This window comes from Enoplosus armatus, chromosome 14 (genome assembly GCF_043641665.1).
Source record: "Enoplosus armatus isolate fEnoArm2 chromosome 14, fEnoArm2.hap1, whole genome shotgun sequence".
Taxonomy (NCBI): domain Eukaryota; kingdom Metazoa; phylum Chordata; class Actinopteri; order Centrarchiformes; family Enoplosidae; genus Enoplosus; species Enoplosus armatus.
The window spans coordinates 16,438,683-16,458,213 of record NC_092193.1 but is presented as its reverse complement, the minus strand read 5'-3'; positions in this window follow the sequence as shown (position 1 = coordinate 16,458,213).

Sequence of the window (19,531 nt, the reverse complement as noted above, 5' to 3'; positions counted from 1 at the left end):
GTCCAACTGCTGCCAAGTGGTAGTAGTTTAAATCATTTCTTAGAGGTGGGGTGGGGTTTGCAATAGGGACATCTGATCCCATGACCTCAGTATTTCTAATGTCATTTCTAGGGTATGAATCACACAAGTCGGTACAATATGTGTATGTTTCTTATGTCTTTATAATCAGACAATTGTCTCCTCCTCTACACTCACTGATTTCAGTACAGCTTTCCAGACTATCTAGTGGTGCGTCTCTGCTACTCTCGACCGTCACAGTTTTCCTCTGGGACTATCAGCCCCTTCACTTCCTCTATTACCCCCTCACACACTTTTACATCCTCCTACACACACTCACACGCACATCACCTCCCTCCCGCCCCGCGGCGACATGCGCTCCACAATGGAGAACAGAGTGGTTTGGGAAATGATGGCCATTTATAACTGCCTGACGCCGTATCCCACCACCTCACACTATCACACACACACACACACACTGAGAGTTTAGTGCTGGGGTGGCAACGGAGAGATGGGAGACAAAGGGAGAACGCACCCTTCTCCTGGCTAATGTCACAAACACATTAACACTTAACCGCACAGACGAGCACTGTGCAAAAGTGATGCACTTCATCCAAACGGTGTGTTTCTTAGAAAACTGTGGGGTGTGTGTGTGTGTGTGTGTGTGTGTGTGTGTGTGTGTGTCTGTGTGACAGCATGCAGGAGCATGTGTGTGTACGCAGAATGAGGGAGTGATTTGATTTGATAACAGGAAACAAATATCATGTCACTGTTCAAATGTCAGCAGTTTATTAAGGTGCTCAGCGGTGACGAGTGAGGTGAGCTCATCAGACTCACTTTGACACACACACACACACACACACACACACACACACACACACGCATCTGTGTGTCCAACACAGACAGATTTTTTTATTTGCCTTTATCACATAATAATAACTTTGCTCCATGCATATGATCTCCCATGGCAGATTTAATGACTCAGTCATTCAGTACATAAAATCTAATTTCAAACAATTAACACTTAGTTTAGATAAATAGTTTGGAGTACGGGTACAATACCTTTAAATGTTTAATTTAACTGGATTAAAGTTTGGAATAACATTTAACTTTCCTTGAGAAACATTGACATCACTTGCCACATTATAAATATTATGAAGTCTCTGTGTTTTGGAAAGTAGTAAGCATGGGTATATATATATATATATATATATATAATGTTAAAATTATGCAAAAATGCAAAAATATCCCTTGTTTCCTAACTGTGCTACTCTTAAATGATGATTCTTTGCTTAATTTATTGTGGTTTCAACCAAGAGTGTGTTTCACCGGTATGACAGCGGCAAAAGAAACTTCTTGCTGTTCTCTGGAAGCCCTCATATGTTATCTCAAAGACATTGATTACTTTCAAGGTTGGACATTTTTTATTCAGAGCACAGGGCGAAGGTAGAAAATGCTGAAATTTGGTCTGAAGTGAAAAGTGAAAGTTTTATTTTGTTAGGTATTAGCAAAAGTTCTGGCTTTGCAATTTCCTTTGCGCACAACTCTTCTGATTGGTTTACAGAGTTATGACATGGAATCAGTTGAAAGGTTTGAGCACATTTGACATTTGTGTTATTTAATATGCACAATACAATATGCTGTTTTGAGTGTACGTCAGTCACTTTTCCAGTGTGAACAAACTACAAAACCTGTTCAGAATCATTATGTAGTGTGGACACAGTTAAAGTCTTAAGGCAGTTTTCATGACTTGGAAAAGTGCAGGTGAATTTCTTGTTTCCACTTTTGAGCGGGATGAGGACGTAAGACAAAGACGAGAGTGGATGACAGAGATCCAGTGCTTTATGTTAACTAGTCTGCTCGTGGGCGACTTTTCATAAAAGCTGGTTATTACATGTTGGTTGTGTGCATACATTTGTATTTCTGTGAATGCATGTGTGTGTGTGTGTGTGTGTCTGAGAGTGTGAGGCCTCAGCCTGTCACTGTGCTGGATGGGCTGTCACTTTCTTAATTGCCTGAGCGTGACCCCGCCCTGCTCTGCTCACCTGACTAATTACTGTGTCTTTCCAGCCAAGAGATTGAAATGAAATCGACTCCATTCAAGCTTCATTGGCATGAAAAGTGAGGTTACTGACATTGTCATAATACAGTATAGTACAGCAGGTTTGTCCTTCCAGTGATATTTTACTACGAGAGTTTCATCGCTGTCTGGCTAACAAATGCTGGTGATAAAAGACATGTCACTTATATGGTCCTTTAAACTTTTGGCTTGAAGGAATGCCAGCAGAAGAGGAGTCATTCTCTCTGAATATATCCGCAATGTCCCAAATCAAAACTCACAAAGGTACAAGTTGAAAAACACAATCCACAACACAAGGTCTTCTGAGGCCCGAAAAGTGATTAAAAAACCCCACAAAAGGACGTGAGAAACAGAGCAGATTGAATTGAATCAGATTGGAGGCATGCAAATGAAATGCTAATGTGATGCTAATGAGCAGAGGGAGGGAGGGAGGGAGGGGGAGAGAGTCAGGTAGGAGGTAAAGTTTGGTTAGAGAGCGAGCTGGCGAGACAGCAGGCGAATGGGCAACGCTTGGGTGAGCAGTGAGCGGGCTACCCATGATGCCGCGATGAGAGAGGGAACATTAAGCGATAGAAAGATGGCGAGGTGGAGAGACTTGGAGGAAAGGCCCTGTGGGCTAATGAATGCTGATTAATTCTCAGTTTACATTTCACAACTTTCTTGTTTCTTCTTCCTGTGGTGCACATTCTCAACTCACATCACATCACAACCTGCCTTCTGTCTGTTAAATCAGTTCTTTGCTCATTAATCTGTACTTGCTTGTCTTTTAAAGCTCCATTAAATGCCATCTGAAGCAGTGGCCTCCCAATTATACTGCAGCGACAACTGTTCAGCAAAGTCAATCCTCAACTTTCACACAACTGGCCTTGCTGTTCGCTGTGTTTGCGAAGCTTGTGCTCGGCTTCTACTGTATTCCTCATTTCCCCAGGAAATATTCCAGCAGTAAAAGCACAGACAAAATATACATTGCGCATAAACAGGGAGGAACTGGTGCTTTTAGGGGCACAGCAGCTCATTTCCCCCCTGGAACCCCTGGACCATTATTGGGTGGATGATTTGGGTCTCAAACAACTTGTGTGCTGCATGTTCAATTATCATTCTGATAATAATCTGATAATTATCATATATCAACAGTTTGTACACATGTAGGCTTAAAACTATTTGTGTATGTGATTTAAAACTACTGAATATCATTATATATTATTACAAATGTGTAATACTGTGTTATCAAGTATGCATTAATTGTTTATAGAACAGTTTATCGCTGTTAACAAAGGCATGAATAAACACTTAAAAATGTCCTTGTATCTGTTGACAACAACACTACAGTGTATTATAAACCATATAGTGCTGACAAATGCTAAATATAGGGGTGCTTGAAATAAAGTTAATTTAAGAACAACAAAGACAAGAGTCATCCATAATCTGACTCAAAGTTATTACCTTGTGTGCCTATTTTTCTACAATGTCTTTGTGCGTGGAGTTTTTCCTTATTTGAATCTACAGCAGGGTCTAAGGGTAGAGAGTGCTGTATGTTGTATGGATTGTAAAATCCAGATAAACCCGTGATTTTGGGCTAAATATGAAAGAATGAATGAATGAAAAAAATATGCCCATCTGACATGGGAGCATATTACACACAATATTGCCTCATATAGATAAAGACTTCCAGCAGTTGACATGTTCCTAATAAAAGCAATTTACTGCTACTTAGCTCCTAAACCAAAGAAAATAAAGTGAACTATGTTTTACACGAAGCAGAATAGTGACACAGCATTAAAGTCCATGCACCGTCGAGATCCCCTGACAACTCTTTATGTTACCTTCACAATCCTTCTACTGAATAACCTCAAATAACTAACAACGCCATCAGCAGCATCAATAACTAAACTTGACCTGAACAGTTATTCTCTTTATACTTCAGTCAGTCTGTCAGAGAGACTCGGCCCGGGCTCTGTTAATGGTGCCACTCCGTCTTTTCCTGACACAACAGCACTCACAGCTGCTTCATCTGCTCCTGTCAGTGTCTCCAAGTTAAAGACCTTCTGAGGAGACAAAGAGCAAATATCTTTTTGTATGCCTGTCGGGTTTTCCACAGCTTTTACAGGCCAACACATACACGTGCACACATATGCATTCATCAGAGCTGGAGGGGGGGCGGTAACAGAAAAAAATGTGATCATCTGCTTCCCCCTGATGTGGCGGAGGTGAGAAAGAGCATCTCAATGGCAGGCGAGCACGCGGAGGGAAAATGACAATATTTAAACAACTCCATTTCTTTTTGAACAAAATATTAATGATCTTTCATTTGGATCTCATCACAGATACGGCCGGGGGAAATTGCATTCTGTGTGGCAGAAGTCTGGGGAAGACGTGAGACAGGATAATAGCCAATAGGTGTTTGGGGAGAGGGAGTCAGAATGAATGAGAGGGAAAGACAGAGAGAAACAGAATTGACAAATTCCCATGATGGGTATGCCACGAGAGGAGGGGGAGGAGGAGGAGGAGGAGGAGGGAGGTTGAAGAACAGGGAAAAAAAGGGGCAGAAAGATTGGAAATTGAAATTTATGACATTGAAAATGACTATGACGGAGACAGTTCCAGGTCCCGCTTTGCTCTCCCCTCTTTGGTAGCAGTCAACCTTGCAATGAGGGCAGATCAAACAAAAATAGGCTGTTAGAGGGGCAGAGAGGGAGGGGGGGTGGGCACTGTGGATGGGATGAGAGAGGGGGAATGAAGGAGAGAAAGCAGTGGCGAAGGTAGAGGGATAGAGGGATGGGAGGGAGGTATAGACAGAAGTGAAGGAGGACATTAAAGGAGGAAATGATGATGTTGTCAGTGAGGGATGTAAATCGCGGCGGCTACATAGTCAACAGATACAGTCGGCTGGCTGTGCAGGCCAGGCCCTGTCTCAGCTGCAGTGGCACTGACAAATGGAATATTTTCAGAGGACTTAATCAGAGGAAAATGGGCTTTCATCTGCTCGCCTACCCGCTCTGCCGCTCGCACAGAGAAATGATTGCCTGTCGCTCTTCCTCTCCCTGTCTCTTCCTCTCTCACAGTCATTGAACGTGGCCACTGAACCCTGCAGAGGTTACAAAAAGGGAATTTATCAGTCGTGTTTTACAAAAGGATATAGGGACATTGAGACGCACGCAATCACACTCCCTCCGTAATGGACTTTGATTTGAGAATGCTGATAGCTGCTTTTGTTTTGCTTAAATGCTTACACAGACTGAAAGGAGACATTTTAAAAGGCAGCAGAGACAGATTCAAATACTCGTACACACTCAAACTTCTCTCTCTGCGAGGTTTCAGTGCCGCAGGTGACCGGATAAACACTAATAAATCTTTCTGCTCACCTCAGTAATCTGTCATTCATCAGCTGTCCGGAGGAAGAAAAGCAGAACTTTTTGTGCTCAGTGAGAAAGTACAAAGTGTGCCGCGCTGAGACAGTCCTGATATATTTCAAACACACTCATCATCCACTCAATAAAACCTATTACTTGTCATGAAGGCCTCATTTCCTACCGCTGTGTTTGATGTAGTACCTCGGCCGCCCCGTCCGTAGGCCCTCAGCAGCAGCGGATAGGCCTCCACAGAACAGACAACAGTGACATGATCTATTTCTCCCGTGATGAATGTACCAATCTGCTGCCCTGTTGCCCTGTCCGCCTAATTTGTTATGATGTGACACCATCTAGACTCTTTTCTATGATGATGAACTTGCTGCTAGTGTGTACCGGCAGGTAAGTGGGATGAAAACGTCAGGATGCTCTATGATGCCAGCGAAGCACTTGATACCAAAATGATACCATAAACAGTTTCTCAGGTACAGCAGGGGGACCCCCACAAAGCTCGGCCCCCGCCCCCAGAATACCTGGTTGTGTTTTGGTGGCTGCATCCAAGTTTCGTTGTAAAGAAGGTGGTTAGGAAGTTAATCATCTCAATCTACTTTGGACGCACTCGATCAAGTTTGTCAGTGTTGCCATAACCACCCAGCTCTCTCCTTATCGGTATTTTTCTGGAAATATAATGTTTTAGCAACTTCAGGGGAGTTTACAATCTAAAAACTGGCACTTGTTTTGTTGGGACGATCCAGAGTTGGAAGCATTTGATGTAAATCCTTTGAAAGATAAAAACATATAGATTTGATTCTGTTTTTTTAGACTCAATACATTAAATTCTGACTACTTTTATGCTAGTAATTAATTATTAATTATTTTTATTTTTCCCTTCCAACATTTTGTCCTTGGCAGTGTGGAGAGAGCTTTATTTATGTTGGGAAACAACATTTATAGCCAGTATAACTGAAGAGTTAACAGAATAAATAAAATATTAAAAAAATCTAAATTATTTAAACATTTCGAGGACTTTATCTTTTGTGTCTGGTGAAATGTTTTGGGGGGCTGAGATACTGATCTCAGTACTTCTCCAACAACAACATCAACATCCTGCTAATGTCTAAAAGACTCGAGACAGGAGTGGATACATCATAGTTTGTATTTACAATATGGTTAAGAATGTATTTGTTTTATCTAGAAAAGGAAAAGGCTTTCTGTTTTGAAGCCACAAGCATCACTTGATATCAGTGCTTGTGTTGCCAATATCAAAAATCAATTATCAATTATCAATTATCATCTAAATAAGTAACAAGAATCTGACCTGGAGGAAAGATGAGTTGCTGTAACTTGTTTTTAGCTGATGTGTTTTAGGAGCGTTTACTTTAACCTCCTCTGCAGTGTGACATTCATTGTTTTGAAGTACCAGAGGAAGAGGGATGGAATTATTCTAAAATCAATCTGTGGTGGAAAATACAAAAAAATGTACTTGTGGATTTGGGTGATGATGGTTATGATACGAGAATCCCTCCATCCAGCTGGAGTGACATCTCATGGCAACAAGTGCCCATGTGCACTGCGGTGAAGTCTGGCCGGCAGGCCGTGACAGATCACAGATCAGCTGGTAGAGCAACAGTGGCATTTGTCACCTTCTGCAGCAGCAGATCAATGATAATTACCCAGCTGACATGAGTACAGTTATAACTTTACAGGATCAAGAACAGGGGGAGAGGGAGATGAAGAAGGAAGGCATGAAGGGCTGTGGGCCACACTTAGCTCTGAGCTGATCGATACTGTGTGAGATATGGCTGTGACCAGCCCAGAGGCCCGGCCTTATAGCAGCTCAACAAGCCATTACCGCCTTTCTTCACAGGGCAGTGCAGAGCCGAGGTTTGTGTGTGCTAATGTGTGTGTGTGTGTGTGTGTGTGTTTCCAAAGCCGACAAAAGGAAATCGGTTTGGTTTGGCAGCTCACACATCAATATCAACCTAGTAAAACGCCATTACAACCAATCATACCCCATAGAAGAGTGTTTAAAGTTACAATCCTGAAGATTTAAGTCTTGGTTTATTTGGCAACACCTGTGATTACGGGTTTCTGATGGCAGTAAACGCAAGTGTCACGTATCAGTAACAACCAAAATGACATTTATAAAAGCCCTGCACAGACTTTAATACATATCTTCTTTCTTTTGCAGGCTGTCTATAAAAATGTAAGTCTCAAGCCCAAAATGAGACGATGCATTATTTTCTCAGACTTGACTCAGCCCACTACATAACCACAGAGGACATTAAACGGCTGTTACTATTACATGAAGTAAACTGATATTCATCTGTGAAATCTGTGGAGTTCCCCTTCAGGAAATTATATCTTAAAAATGTTTTAATTTTATTCAATTCAGTTTAATTCTGCCCTTCTGAATGTTGTTTTCAGACTCTACGACCAAATTTGCGGTTTGTTCAGCGACGGCCACATTCAGCCACATTTAAACTGGCGTAGAGTTAAGACACAGATTTGAAACAAAGACAGAAAGAAGGGAGAAAAAATCGACAGTTGAATGTGTGGTCAGTGACGGCCCAGGGCAAATCATCTTCATCTCCAAACTTATCCTCTGAGATCTCGCTCTCTCTCTGTCTCTCACACACACACACACACGGTTCATAGGTTGGCACATGATGAGGTCTCTCTTCTTGTGACTTCTGGCCAGGATTTGTATTGTTCAGTCTGAATGTGAATCTGGGGGTTATGGAGTCTGTGCTGCTGCTGCTGGAAGCCTTCGCTGTGCGGAGGGAGATGAGGTGCTGATGACCTAGTTACGCTTTCTGAAAATGTCCAGATACACTGGGACTGTGGTAGTGATCTTAGCACAAACACACTGTATCTTCTCAATGACGTGTTGTGCAAAAAGATGCTCATCAACAAACAAGGAAGATTTTCACAAAAATATTTTAAAGTTGAGGCCTCATCTACTTAACTGCATACTTTTCCCAATAATCATCTGTCTGGTTTCCTTTGTAAAAATGAAATCACATGAAGGGTGATGAATGAAGAAAAGAAATGAAAAGAATAGATTATCAAATGAATTCGATTAATCAAGTTCAGAAAGGATCAGAAACCGTCCCATAACCAAAATGTATCAGTTCTCAATCACTGCAACTACCACTCCTGTGTCTGTGAAAAGCAGTAGAGCCAAGTACCATCTCCTGCACTTTATCACGTTATAGGGTATAATTAGCAAACATTTGCTGGTTAGTAGTTCATAGGTAATAATAATAAGTTTGGTTTCATTTTAGCATTTTAGGGACAATATCAGCAGAAGTTAACAGGAAGATATTTCATATATGATCTGATTTGGAATTTTTTTGGATGGACTAAAGATAATAGACTTCTAAAAAGACGACGCCTCGCCTTTAATCATCATCAGTCATCAATCTTTCCGTCCTAAACCCTCAATTTAACTACTGATGATTTTCAATAGACTGATTTGGCCCAACCTCACACACACACACACACATTCACCGGCCCCTCCACCCACTAATCTATAGCAGATAAATGAGGCTGGGCTAACAGAGTGGGGCAGAGAGAGAAAAGATTGACTCAGAGACAGAGGCCTAATTAGCAGAGACTCATTAGGAGTCTTTAAGAGGCTGTGATTAGGGATGTTTGTTCACACAGCGTGCTGCTGCTGCTGGGCTTAATGACTGGGACTGATCACTAGCTAGTTTAGCCTACAGCGTGACGGGGCGGGGGGGCATGAAAGAAGTGTATGGCGGTGTGGCCGTGTTCCAGCAAGTCATTTGTCTGCAGTTAACTGATATTAAACACAGGAAAAAGAGCATCTATAGGCTGTTTTGACGTCATACACCTGTGACATTTGCACAGTGTGCTAAAATCATGAATCCCATCAGTGCTAACGCAGAGGGTTAGGTTTAGGAAAGGAAAGGAGTTTTGGGACATTTGCAGAAATACACTTATTATTAAAGCAAAAATTATAGTTTTTACACTTTGTCTTTTGTACGGATTAAACAAACAAGATAGAGCAGGTTAATTACTGAGCCTTGGAGATAATGGTACTACCTTTGGACAGAGCCAGGCTAACTGTTTCTCCCTGTTTGCAGCCTTTGTGTGAGGCTAAGCTAGCCGGCTGCTAGCTGTAGCTTCATATTTAGTTAAAAGTGACGTAGACCAAAATAAGTGAACAAATGTTGAGTAGCTTGTGTTGTATTTATTTAACTTTGGAGAGAGCCCAGGCTAGCTTTTATTTACCTGCTTCCAGTTTTTATGGTAAGCGGTGGGATTCCTTTAGTGTTGTTTCTATGGAGTCTGCATGTAGCAGCAGTTTGCACCTTGTTTCAGTGTTAGCTAAGAGCTAATCAGGGTGCTGCAGTAGTGACGCATGATGCGCCTCTATGTTTTTCGTCCAGTTGAGAAACTTAGAGGCCTGTAAGGCTCTCTCTTCCTTAAGGCTCAAACCAATTTCAATAATCAGTGCATCCCCCACCCTACACCCCCCCACCAATCTAAAAGTTTACCACTGAGCCCGAGCTCTTGGCTTTATAAACCCCAAACCCCTTCACTTAAATCTGATAAGAGTCCCAGCACTATTGTGATACGATTTTCCCCCTCGGAAGTCCGTCCATGATCCCGCATTTCCCTGAGTCCCTCTCGTTCCACTTCCTGAACTGGGGTGGATTGTCTGGAATAAACTCCAATCCTCCTTAAAAGAAGAGAGCAGGGAAGAGGGGAGGGGGTGAGGGCGGGGGGAGTAAAAGCCGAGAGGATCAAGGATGCGAGGGCCAAAGTAGAGGATCCAACAGAGCAGAAAGTAGAGTTAGCATCTCCGTCTCCTGTCCTCGAATTCCTCCAGCTGCTGTCTCTGATTATCTTCAATACCCTCCCAGTCATGTCTATATGTCTTTTATCAATCCATCCATCCATCCAGCCATCCCATCACTGTGTGCATATCTCCCTGCACTTCTGCCCCCGGCCTCTGGGCAGCGCTGCAGCAGTGTGCCTCTGTGGTGTTTGCAGTGGCGCATTTGGTTGCTGCAAGCGGCGGGACTGATCCATTTGTTTGTTTGCTGAATCCAGGATTTGCAGAGATAGATTAGACAACAAAAGCATATGGAAAAGATAAAGAACACTTAGGTAATGGATTTTGGCGGCCTCTCTAACACAGCAGAGAACTCATCCTCTTTCCATCTCTCATCTCTCCCCCTTTCTCTCTGCTCTAAATATTCTTTTTTTTCGAGCAGCTCACTTTCTGAGAAGAGAGGAGGCTCCAGCTGTTTATGAGGGTGGAGGCGTTAGCTTGAAGAAGGGCGGTTATAAGGTAACAAAGGAGCTGTGCACCAACCAGACCTTGTAAGGTGGCGTAAGTGTTTGGTAGTAGTATAGGTGGATTTGCTGTGCTTTCATTCTACAAAAGAACTACTGTGAGACAAACAAAAGACAATCCCCCCCCCCCCCAACCCTAAATCAATCTAATATCGATGAAGATTATGTTAAAAACCATATATACTAAAGCCAACTGTTCTGTTAGGACCGAAGGGTCGCTATCCTCGTTTATCACCCGAGGTCCTGGCCAGAGGTTCACCCTTTTTTTTCTTTTTTAGTTTAAAATTATTTTAAACACATGTGAAACTACACCACATACAAATGTGAACACACACACACCTATACACATCTAATCGATTATATTATTATGTCCTTCGATTATCTCGACAACTGCTCATCTGATCAACCCCACACTCGGCAGGTGTATTGCTGAGGGTCCAGGGGAGTGCAGTGTCAAATTTGGTGCAATTTACCATCTAGACCATTTAGACATCATCTTTCAGATGATGAAGATGGTACATAGTCATCTAGCCATCTTGGCTAAAATCTGGCTAAATTTGGTTCAAAAGTAAAAGTTTAGTCGTCATCTAGATCACAAACTTGTCGTTGTTTCAACGTCATTTCAATGGCTTTAAATTTAGATATATATGTTTAAATGACTTTAAATCGATGGCTAAGCTATGATTTAGACATCTGCTAAACTTTCACTTTTGAACCAAATTTAACTTGATCTTAGCCAAGATGGCTATGTATGATGGCTAGAAAGCTATGTACCATTTAGACATCGCTCCGATCAGACTCCTCTCCCGACAACGCTGCAGGCAGCAGTACCGACGGGCACTGCACTAGTATACACAATATAGAACACATGGTTTCTCCTCAACACAACACTTTCTCTGAAACCATCTTGCTGCCAAATTGTTAAAATAAGGTATTAATGTGCGTTCGCACATTAATACCTTATGTTGCGCTCCCACACAACACAGACAAACAGGAACTTAAGGTGCTTAGTGGATATGAGGGTCATCTGACGGCACAAGCAGAGCTGGTGTGGATTAGAGGACGCAGAGTGGTGAGTGTGTATCAGAAGCATGTGTGTGGTCTTGCACCATGATGAGAATCATATATTGTGTGTTCCAAGCCCATCTAGAGTGTGAGTGCGTGACACTTGGGTGATGTAAATATCTTAACCTCTGAGTATATTAACCGACCAGGCCTGTCAGCAGGATGTAGAAATGCAGATGGATGAAGGGATGATTATTGGAGATCAGAGGCGCCAGTTCTGGGGCATGGAGGCATCGAGGGTCACAGTTATTCTTTTGATGGTTGCTTTTGTCCAAACTAACTTAACTTTTTTTTCTTCCATACTCCCATCGGGCAAATTGCTTCCAAAGGGAGAAAAATTGTGATCCACTCGAAGCTAACAAATGGGTGTGTCTACAACGGTCTCCAACAGTTTATGAGATTTTGTGGCAGGTAGCACTTTGTATTTGTTTGTATCTGTAATCATGGAGGCAAGGGATCCCAGAAACTACAATTCTGATCTTCTCCGCAGCAGCAGGACAAAACGTCTGCATCAAGTTTCAAGTGTCATATCCATATTTTCTGTTATTATTATATTATATATAAGTGCATCATCAACAGAAGAAAAACGATTTACTTCAAGTGTGAAGGACTTTCATTTAAACCAGTGTTACAATAGTTTTAATAATGAAGTCGGCACCACTGCGCAGTTTATGTCATTAATGGAGAATCATTTTAAAACAGTTTCATTACATTAATGAAGGTACATTAGCTCTGGTGCTTGTTTAGTGTGATTGAGTTTGGAGTTTAAACAATACTTGGAAAATGATCATCACTAATAGATCCAACAGACTTCATTATGTTATGAGGGGATAGAGTGCATGAAACACACACACACACACACAGGCAGACACATATTGATGTACTGTATCTGCACACACACACACACACACACACACACACACACACATACACACTCATAACACAGGTCTTTTAAATAACAAGTAGCACACAGCTTCAGTAACCCAACTCCTCTGAATTATCACCTCCTTGCTTGTGGCTGTTTATGAATACAAATTGAATTTCCACTGCAACCTTGTCGCAGTCATGGCTCATTTGATTTATTCCTTAATGAATATTTCCCCTTTCAACTCAGGAGATGGGAAAACATTTCCACACTAAACGAGACCCGGCTTTTATTGTAGCCCATTCTTCCCCACATCTAGAAGTACATTACACTTATGGTCGCGTTGCTGCTTTGGATTGAACATGGGTACTCCATTTAGGAGGGGGGCAACGAAGGAAACTGAGACTATAAAACAAGAGTGGGTTTTACCTGCAGTTTGTAACTGTATGTTGTGGATGTTTTTTTCTCTCTAATAGCTGTACTCTGAAGTTTTTTTCGTACTTATTCTTCTCAAAGACGCAGCATTTCTCTGCCTTACACTGAATTAAGAAAATGTCATATAAGTTAGAGACAGATAAGAAGATCTACACATTGGATTCAGAGACTAAACCCACCATATCGACTGTCCACTGTGACAAAGATGCAAGTAGCCACATCGCTCAATGACTACTGTTAGACGGATTCCACACAAACACCATTTACCTGTTAATGTTGTGTAGATAATGTGCAATTGACCGTACGCCTGCTAAATAATGCAGCGGCTTGTTTGGGGCCATAAGGAGAATTTAAATAGTATTGATAGGCTAAGCTGCCATGGTGTAGGATGTATGCAGTCAGAAAGCCCCACTCTGTATTGATCAGAGAACGGGCTTAAAGCAGAATAGCTCTGAGTTCTTGAACAAATGAGGAAAAAAACAATGAAAACGGAAGAAGAGCAGTGGGGAGTGATCATGTCAGAGCTGTGGGGGGAGAGAAGGTATGGTGCACGAGGTAGAGGAGGAGGCTGAGGGGACGAGGAAGAGGAACGATGTGGAGAGACACAGAGTGAGAGTTAGACAAGGAGACGCCGGGGCCGTCCATCCATCCGGCGCGTCGCCGGGGGCAACAGGAGGAGTAAAGTTGTTAACGAGTGTGTGGACAGTGGTGTCAGCCAGAGCCCAGGTCCATCAGGGAAATGAGACGCCCGGGTTCTATTATGGCCCCAGGTGCATTATGGGAGGACAAAAGGAAACTTTAGGTGGAAATAGATTGTAGACAATGAAAAGAGAAGAAAAGAGAATTCATGTATGTATTTTATTCCGAGAGGTTTTTATTTTCAGTTTGTAAAAAATAACTCTTTAATTTGCTCCTTTTCATGTCTGCTTTTTTATTTCTTGTCTTTCTGTGGATACAGAGCCGGCTTGAATCACATTGAATCTGTTTTTCTTAACATTATGATTAATTTTAAGCATTTGATGCATGGATGATGGTGGAATCCGTATTGATCACCAAATAAATATAGATTATAAAGTCTGTGATTACTGTAAATTCTCATATAGTCATTTAATTACCACAGACAACAGTTAGAGGCGGGTCTTTGTTTTCAGTTTTCTAGTTTCTAAGTTTTGTAAATATGATTCTATCACCAATTCAGTGAGAAGATTACTTGTTTTCTGATCTGCTCCTGTTTATTGTAGTAAGATTATGTTGATGGTGTTTGCTGTTACTGCACCCACTCCATCCTTTCACATAGTAACACTTACGGTGGTTCAGAGGTTTGAATCCCTTCACTTCCCTGGAGGGCTTACATTTAGAAACATCTGCAGGAAGTGAAGCACATTTGATCAGATTTAATAATGGAGTCAGTATCTCTTGTTAAAAAAATGAAACTCAGAGCAATGATTGAAAATCACTGATCTGAATCAGCTGGCCACCCGAAAGGTTGTGTCTCATTTTATCCAGTTTAACCAACACAAAAGAATGACCTCCATGGTTGTGGTTAGCTGTACAGGCCGAACTGCAGTTTAACACATACAAGCTAGTGTGTCCCACAGTGCAATACAGGTAACTAGTAAGTTCGTTATTCCAAGATGTTTTCTCTGAAGACAACAACCTCTGAGTTTTATTCTTCTTTTACACAAAAAAAACCTACTAATAATAAATGAACAATAATATTTTGCAGTTGGTTTCTACACGTCTACAGATGTGAATCTTATCTATGGCTATGAGTTACTCTACAACAGCAGATAGGCTACATGTACCACTTAGAGGTCCCAATCCCCACTCCTGGAGACGTTCACAAACACTGTTCTACGTATAATATGAATTGTTGATAAATGTTTTTCCTTGCTAAAGAGCAGCCCATAAGAAAAATAAAAACACACTTATTTGTATACATCTGAAAGAACTTTCTAAGAAATATGGTTCATTTCAGCCACGCAGACACAGACAGTGTGCGTGAAAGTCCGTCACTGTTTTCACTGTAGGCTTTCACTACTAGATGTCAGATACTCGAGATCTCGTCCTAAAGATGTTAAACCACAGTCTCATAAGGGATAGAACGCCAACATATTGAACTACCATTACGGGAACATACTGGTGGTTTAACTTCAAAAAACATATTTCAATTGTTCATTGGTAGCTTCAAACAAGAACAAATACATGTTTAAAAAATTTGTAAAACACTATTGTGAAGAGCAGAAATGTATTGTTATGCTCTTCTGGGCTTTAAGATCAATTCTCTAAAAACAAATGGGTTATATTTTGCACACCTTCTTCAAAGAGAGCACCAAAGGAGGACTCCAAATATCACAGTCAAGATCCTTTCAGACCCTCATTAGATTACGTGTGCTGATACTAATAACTGTACATGATCTGAAAGTGTTTTTTCTCTGAACATCTGATATTTATTCCACTAAAACCTCAAGAAGGTATTTGACTCTCAGCTCACTTTGTGTTTGATCTGATGAAAATATTTGCAGTGGCAAAAGATTACAAGAACAACAAAGTAACATCTCGTGTCTAAGGCCGATATTGTTCTTATCCGACAAACATCTCTTAGGTTGTGTTGTTCTGGATGCTGTCAGGAATTAACAGCACTTAAAGCTGGATGCATGACAAGTCTGCAAAAAACAACCAACTTACCAAAGATACATGTCATGCATCCTTCAGTTATTATGAAGAAACCTGTCTTTTAATCTGTTATGATCGGTATCAATGAGGAAGAAAAACATGTTTCTCTGACCATTAGTGTGTGTGGTCTGTTAGTGTATGTACAGTGCAGCTTCTGAGCGGCGGCCTCAGGCTGTGTGCTTAGTGAGGATTGTGATGGGACAGCTTTAAAGGGGGATTAATGCAACACGGCCGAATGAGAAAAACACTCCTGGAGTAACAAACACATGCTGTAATTAATAGGACAAATACGGTATATATGGTTAAAAAAAAATGAAAGACTGACTTTCTCTGCTCTAAATGGTGAGATGCTACATTTCAATAATTATCATGACTTTCACCTGGAAAATGCTATTTTATACGGTTAACTCTAACTGTTATCTTCAATGTCGGTCTTTACAGAGTTACTTTCTCTCTCCTTTCATCTTCAAGTATGTCAAAGGATCACAAGTTCACATTTAATTTCCAATATTCTAATATATTCTAATATCTATTCTAATAGCTCAGCCTATTTTAGCCACCTCCCCTCTTAGCCTCTGATGTTCCCTCTTTGCATGATAAACAGCTTTTCAGCCCTCCGAATATGTATGTGGCCCATATTTATTCATATGTGCGGTATGTGAGAGCAGACAATTCTGCTTTGGGTGTGGGAGAGGAAATATATAAATAAGAAAGTAAATAAACAGTCAAAATAAACAGCCAGAGTAATAAGGTTGACTCTTTAGGTTTTTTTGATATTGATATTTGCAGGGAGAGCTACAGGAGAGGGCAAAATTAATGACAGCAGACATAATGCCATTGGGATACTTAGGAGTGTGTCCAATACTTTAAGTAATAGCGTTAATGGCGAATTTGAAGGAATTTAATTTTCGACATCAAACAGCAGCGCCTTTAGAAAGCCACCGCCCTCTCGCCTCCGCATGTTTGGGGCTCCGAGAGCTTCTGAACTCGCTTCCTCTCGGAGGGAGGAAGAGGAGGAAATCATCTCTGGGGTGGTGGGCATGCAGAGAGGCAGGTGGCTAAAAACTTCCAAGCAGAACAGCCTATCGACTCGCAGGGTGACGCTTGTTAGGCTCAGGCCCAGAGGAGGGAGCATGGCCAGTAAGTAAGGTTATTGGGAAATAATTAGCCTAGCCCAGGAATCAGCAGGGATAGCAAAGTCCTCTGGGGTAGAAACGCCAGTGCCCCTGGCCTCGTTTCCACAGCTAATTAACTTTGAAGAGAGCCTATTAATAAGGTTGTCTTCATAGAAAAAGCCTGAAACTATATGCAGAAGGAACTTTTTTGGTGTGAAGGAGGCTGGAATTCAATTTATAGATGAAACACAAAGAAACACACCAGACTGTGGAAGTAATTGAAAATGAGGTGGTCTTGTTGGGGTATTTCTGAGCTTTTTGAGGGAAGTTCTCTCTTCATACAAGTCACACACACTATTCAGAAACCGTATCAAGCTCCCAGTCAGCGTCAGATTGTCCCATCAATTCAAACAGAAAATTTGCCCCAGATCGCTTGGTCCCCCACTTCCACCTACTCAGTGGACGTCATCCCCAAGTGGCCACATGTCCCCTTACCTGTCATCCCAGAAACAGCTGGTGTTGCCACTGCTCAGGTCCAGGTCTGATAAAAAAAAAAAAGAATCCAGCCTCATAGCCTCAGGCTGTGGGAGAGCGACGCAGGCCTCAGCGCCTAATCACCCCCTCCCACGACAGCACTCATCAAGACAGCAGCTCCAACAAATCAATCTCCCTCTGACAGTTCATTTAGACTGAATTAATTTGGAATTAGGGGCCATTACTGCAATTGGCAGGCGTGGATATTCCCCTAACGCCGGCTGTTATCCTGCTTTGGGGATAAAGAAAAGGAGCCAGCTTTTCTTTTTTTCCCCCGTAGGATCGACTGGATAAGGTGTTTTTCTGTGCTGATCGCAGGGCTGAGGGAGGGAGGCATTGGATTCTCAGTTTAACTAAATCATCATTGTTCTCAATCAACAGTCAGACTCTGCTGATTGTTTTTTTTCCCTCTTGATACCAAATGCAAGTGAAATAGGTGTTTAATGAGGGTCGTTGCTCTATCGACTGTCAAATTGTTGCCAGGGGCCAATTAAAAGTCTGATAGTCGGCTGTAATAGCAGAGAAAACAATAAATTGGGAGAAACACAAGACACAAGACAGAACTGAAGGACTGATAAAGTACATTTAAACTCTTTCTGATGAGGGTTAGAGAGGGATATCAGACAATAAACAATACAAATATCATACTAACAAGCGTCTTTTGTGGCTTTCATATGAAGGGGATTTTTCAGCAACCCAGCACGTCTACATCCCACAGGTCTGACAACACGATATATGCCTAAACTGTAGCCTAAAATACTGAAAAAGCCCAGTTGTGAATGAGACAAAAATGGGATTTCTGTAAATTAATTTTTACGTAAACCTCAACACATGCTGCAACAAAACTGACATTTCTTTCCATGGGTGTAATTTGAATTGTCTTGTTTTTCTGTGAGTTTTCCTGCACAGTTAGTGAGCTCTGTGTTGTTGCTCTTTATGTTCATTGCAGCTGATCTGCTGAACGAGAATGACTGGGCCTCTCTCTCCTGCTGGGAGGCAGCAGCTTGAAGTTTACCCAGGGTTCACGACCCTGTGACCCAGAGGTTTGACCGAGACAACTCAGCTCCATGGAGACGCCGCTTTGAAAAGATAAACACTCTTAACATCACACATACTACTGCACAGAGAAGCACACAGGCACATAGATGCGTAGCTAGATTAAAGAAAGAAAAAAAATCACCCTAAAACACAAAACATTATTTTCTGGGATTGTTTTGTTGTCTGCTGCGATGCATTTTCATGGATAAGATATCAGAGTTTTGCTTGAATTTTTAAATTTCTAAAAAAGTCAAGGGAAGTTTGGCTGTAGAACAAGGCTCTTTCTAAAGTTGACATTTTGCTCCAATGTTCAACAATTATACAAGAGGCTGAAGGACCAGGAGCCTCATTAGACCACAATGCATTGCAGTCACAATGTCAGGTTGTGTTTTGAATAAAGGATGCAACTCGTATGCTGTGTCCCAAATGGTTTACCTATATAGTTCACTATATATTGTGATCACCATTGTGTAATGTTGTTCAAATGTCTGACGAGGATTATTCTATAGTGGACTCAAAATATCCCACAATGCATTGTAGAAAGTACAGTCCATACAATTACAATGTAAAATTTCACGGAAGACATTCTGACATGTCTCAGTAGGAAAAAGCACAGTACAATAATAAATCAATGACGGCTGAATTCCATTTAGCTGCTTCAGTTTCAGGGTCCTGTTATTGTGCATGCTGGCTCACTGTCATGACTTACTGGGACACTTGAACACAACGGAGCTGTGTTGTTAATGTTGTTAGTAACACCTGTACTTTTCCTACTATGACAGGTCAAAAAGTGTGCTGTGAAAAAAGCATTTCAGCATCAAACTTTGACACTACTTGGGTCAGAAAGTGTTTTTTGATTTAACTCTTCTGCATTACAAACTTCTTAAAATTAAAGTTGAACATCCGCATTTGAATGCTTGAAATAGAACAATAATGGACAGTTTTATTTAAGCCAATTCTATTTTCATACATCTAGTTTTGGCATTCAGTGTTTAAACCTGGCCGACGAGTTATGAGAGGTGTACGCTGGTGCGGCGAGGAGGAGCTG